Here is a 5000-nt window from a genome sequence, read left to right on the forward strand (position 1 = left end):
CATGCAGGCTACAGCACTTTAGTGTCAGATCAACACTGCTCTGTTTTCAGCACTTTAGTGTCAGATCAACACTGCTCTGTTTACAGCACTTCAGTGTCAGATCAACACTGCTCTGTTTACAGCACTTTAGTGTCAGATCAACACTGCTCAGATCAACACACTGCTCTGTTTTCCTTCATGTGTGAAATGTGCTAAAAGCTCCATTTGAGCCTCTCCTCTTCTCCAGTCTGCTCCCTGACGCCGAGTCCCACTGCTCATGTGGGTGTGTGTGAGCGCACCTCCTCCTTGACGCCGAGTCTGCACTGCTCATGCGGGTGTGTGTGAGCGCACCTCCTCCTTGGCCTTGATCCCTTTTCTCATCTCTTTGGTGTGTGTGAGCGCACCTCCTCCTTGACGCCGAGCCCGCACTGCTCATGCGGGTGTGTGTGAGCGCACCTCCTCCCACAGCCGAGTCCGCTTTTCTCATCGCAGTGTGTGAGCACCTCACCTCCCTGGCCCGCCGAGTCCTTTTCGCTCATCTTTGGTGTGTTATTGGCCTTTTCCTCTCCTCCCCTGGCCAGAGGCGTGACTCAATGCTCTGGCCGTGCAGCTCGGTCATGCACAACACAGAGTCACCAGACACCTGATGGTCAGGGAGGGCTGCTCCAACCTTTAGTGGCTCTAGATGCAGGGGGCAGGTGGGAGTGGGGCTTGAGAGAGCCTCTCAGAGACTGGACTAATACTCTAGAGAGACTGGACTAATACTCTAGAGAGACTGGACTAATACTCTGCATCTTCCCCCACCCTTTCCCTCTCTCTCTGGGGAGAGGAGGGGAGAGGAGAGAGAGGGGAGGAGAGGAGGGGAGAGGGAGAGGAGGAGAGGGAGGAGAGAGGAGAAGAGAGGAGAGGAGAAGACAGAGAGGGGAGGAGAGGAGGAGAGGAGAGGGAGAGGAGGAGGAGGAGAGGAGAGGAGAGGAGAAGAGAGGGGAGGAGAGGAGAGGAAAGGAGAGGAGAGGAGAAGAGAGGGGAGGAGAGAAAAGGAGAGGAGAAGAGAGGGGAGGAGAGGAGGAGAGGAGGAGGGAGTGGAGGAGAGGAGGAGAGGAGGAGAAGAGAGGAGAGGAGAAGAGTGGAGAGGAGAGGAGAAGAGAGGAGTGGAGAAGACAAGAGAGGGGAGGAGAGGAGGAGGGGAGGAGAGGAGGAGAGGAGAAGAGGGGAGGAGAGGAGAAGAGAGGGAGGAGAGGAGAGAAAGAGAGGGAGGAGAGGGAGGAGAGAAAGGAGAGGAGAAGAGAGGGAGAGAGGAGGAGGAGGGAGGAGTGGAGTGGAGAGGAGAGGAGAGGAGGAGAGGAGAAGAGAGGAGAGGAGAAGGGTGGAGAGGAGAGGAGAAGAGAGGAGTGGAGAAGACAAGAGAGGGGAGGAGAGGAGGGGAGAGGAGAAGAGAGGGGAGGGGAGAGAGAGAGGAGGAGGAGTGGAGAGGAGAGGAGAGGAGAGGAGAGGAGAGGAGGGGAGAGGGGAGGAGAGGAGAGGGGAGGAGAGGAGAAGAGAGAGGAGAAGACAGGAGAGGGAGAGGAGGAGAGGAGAGGAGGGGAGAGAGGAGAGGAGGAGAGGAGTGGAGAGGAGAGGAGAGGAGAAGAGAGGAGAGAGAGGAAAGAGGAGAGAAAAGGAGCGCGACGCGCTTCCATTTTGCACTGCGCAGGCGATCGCTCACCGAGGCTGGCGTCCTTTGGACCCGAGGCGTTGGGGGTCTAGGGGCTGGCTAATACGTGTCTGCAGAAGGTCAAAGGCAGCCCAGGCCCTGCGGGAATATGGCACCTTCTCTTCTCCCCTTTACCTGGCAACCAGGCCGGTCATGTCCCGTCCACACCCTAAGACAGCGTGTGCTCTCCACCCATGCACAGCCCTTCAGCTCTCAGCCATCCTCACACAGAGCCTCCACTACTTGTTCCAAATGACCATCTGGGCCCCTATGATACTGTGGATTCATCTGCGTCGAGATTAAAATGTCAACCATATTAACAGGTCCGATCAGCCATTAATTAAACTCAACAGAGTCATTTAAGCAGCTGGGGAGGAGGCGGAGAGAGAGATAACGAGTCAGAGAGAGAGGGAGGAGAGAGGGAGGAGAGTTTGAACAGGAGAGAGATAGAAACTGAATGAGAGAATACAGAGCTACAGAGAAAGAGAGATGGAGAGTCATCCATCGCTGTCCTTTTTAAATATAACCAATTTAAGAGGTGGCAGTTGAAAATAATATTTCTCTGTTAAATTGAAAATCAATACTCTCTCTCTCTCTCTCTCTGTGTGTGTGTGTGTGTGTGTGTGTTTGTGTAAGAGAGGGAGGATGAGACAGAGTCAAAGAGACAGAGTCAGAGAGAGCAAGAAGGGGAAAAATCCAATAGCATCAGCGCTGAGACGACGGCCAGGTGGACAGCTCATGTCTGGACGAGGGCAGTACTGTTCTCCTGCCGTCCGCGTGTGTGTGGGAGAGCACGGCCAATCGATGGGGCTTTTTTAACACTATGGATTATTGTAGGAGACAGTGGCGCTCACAGCCCCATTTGTTTCTGGGCTGAGGCTCCAGCCAAGAGCTGTCACCGCACGCAGGGCCACAGGCCACTCATAAAGAGCTCTCCTGGAGAGGATCCGGAGGTGAGCTAACACTCTCTCTCTCACACACACACACACACACAGAGACACACACACTTAAGCGTGCACACACACACAGGAGAGAGAGAGAGAGAGAGAGGAGAGAGAGAGAGAGAGAGAGAGAGAGAGAGATATGAGAGACATTTACATAATTCTTTGGCAGGACATCCAAATGTGACTTGGCCAGAAAAGAGTCCATCACATATGTCCACTCTGTCTCAGGTCAGTAGAATCCTGTGTGAGGTTTCTCTTTGTGCACAGAACTGGCTTATAGGAGTGTCTCTGTGTTCTGTAGTGAGGAAATGAACAATGAGCTCTTTCCAATCCCTGCCATTATGCTAGATAAATCAGTACCTATACATCCATTTCCTGCTGATTAATGCTTGCTGCATGTTAGAAAGCAGAACATATGGCATGTAATGTCAAATTGAATTATTTAATGCATAATGGGGAAATGCTAAAAAGAACTCTTACCACCTACACCACCACACACACACACACACACACACACACACACACACTTCCCTCGGCGCACCAGCATGTTTGATGAGAGCGGAAACTTGCTGTGAGGTTGAGCATTTCTTACAGCCTCCAAAGACATAGCCTGATTGCAAAGGCAATGCGCAGCAATGAGGGATAAACAACTGAGATTTTGTGTTTGTGTGAGTTTGTGTTTATAGGGGCTGTGAAACAAAGGTGTGTGTGTGTGTGTGTGTGTGAGAAGAAGAGAAGAATCATGTGTGTGTGTTTTTCTGTGGTCAACAAATGGATGCTGATTGATGGCTTTCTGTAGCTGCTGTCTGCGTGCATATGTGCTGCTGATGCAGTTGTTTACTGCTTTACTATAGAACGGTATGGGGAGTTCCGGAGTCCACATGACTTGACTTCAAAGGAACTCAAGTCACATTTTTCGAACTTGAGACTTGCTTGATCAAACATGTTTGAAAGACTCGACTTGACTTTGACTATTCATGACTTGAGACTTGACTTAGAGCTTAGGTCGAAATGACTTGAAATGACTTGACTTTTATTTTTTCGCAGATATTAAGGAGTTAACTTTACTATCTTAGAAAATCTGCTTAGGATGCTGTTGCGTCCGCGCGGCGGCGAAACCTGTCCATTGTACTAAGTGACGCCGACCCGACGGACCAACAGCAAGTTACAGATCAAATGAGACAGACTGAGGTAGGCTTCAACTTACAAATATGGAAGGAATACTCACGTTTATGCTGGAAGACTCGTTAATATGGAAGGCTTCACAGATGATGTATCTGACAAGTCCGAAAGGAGAAATGAACAGCAGTCTGCAAAGTGTGCAAAATAGCGACATAACCACCACCACGTTGATTTTCATCGAAGTTAGTTGTGTTAGAAACCTAACGTCAAATTTGAGGCATGTTAAGAGTTTGGCTTTGAATCTATTATGCTTTTAGTTAACCATATTAGGTTAAAATGTGTGATGGCAAAGTGAAACATTTTCTTGTCTAAGTTTAATCTTGATATATAGTGAAAAAATGTTGCCAGTGTAACCTACAGTATAGTAAAGCGCCTCTCTTTTCCTCCCTACGTCCCTGTTCCATACGTTACAGCCTAGTAGTAGGCTAACAACAGTAAGTAGGCCCCTGGCTAACTGCCGGCAATCAGCATAGAAAAGTAGCTCATTTCACATATTAGGCTTATGTATATTGTAATATAGCATTGGCGGTCCTAAACCCTCCTAAAACCCATTCGCGTATTTCGCGCTTGTCAAAGTTGGCAGTGACGTGGTGGCAGCGTTTGATTGATTGATTAGTTCACTTTTTTCAACATTATTGGTTCCCCTGGAGATGTGACGGGTTACGACAGGTGTAACTTGAACTGTTTGAATATATTTTTCATGATTTGATGTAGCTAGGCTTACCTAATATTTTAGGCATATTGAAACAATAATAGGCTATTTTATAATAGGTCTACTATTTTTTTAGTAGACCTATTATCTTATTCTATAAACCGTTCAGATGTAGGCTATGTGGCTTGAATGAATGCAATGTCTATTTGTTTGTTACAAATAAAACTCCAGCAGTTTATAACTAGCCTATTGTAGCTTATTTTAAAATGAAAACATGGGTACATCATCATGAATTTCAATGATTTGGCTATGACTTGATTTGACTTGCTTGACCCAAGCTATGACTTGACTTGACTTGCTCGACTGTCACAAAAAATGACTTGGACTTGCTTGAGACTTGAAGGTTAAGACTTGAGACTTGCTTGTGACTTGCACATGTGTGACTTACTCCCACCACTGCTATAGGCCAAGCCTCTTCCTATAGCTTCTCATCCAACATGAGCAGACACAACCGCTGTCTGACTGGGTCTGTGTAGTGTGAGAGCTGCAG

General features: G+C 48.4%; 1 protein-coding gene across 6 annotated transcripts in view; it reads right to left on the reverse strand.

Annotated features, from left to right (window-relative positions):
* The window catches only part of fbxl17 (F-box and leucine-rich repeat protein 17), a 208851-nt gene that overhangs the window by 27197 nt on the left and 176654 nt on the right, over positions 1-5000 (reverse strand). The window contains exon 9 of one of the 6 annotated variants that reach the window (XM_048244657.1): positions 4968-5000. This exon is cut by the window's right edge and continues 63 nt beyond it. The exons of the other annotated variants lie outside the window; for them this stretch is intronic. The gene's annotated coding sequence lies outside the window, so the exon portion shown is untranslated. Of the gene's footprint in view, positions 1-4967 lie in introns of those variants that run through there. 6 annotated transcript variants of the gene reach the window in all.

Source organism: Alosa alosa, chromosome 5 (assembly GCF_017589495.1).
Source record: "Alosa alosa isolate M-15738 ecotype Scorff River chromosome 5, AALO_Geno_1.1, whole genome shotgun sequence".
Lineage (NCBI taxonomy): Eukaryota > Metazoa > Chordata > Actinopteri > Clupeiformes > Clupeidae > Alosa > Alosa alosa.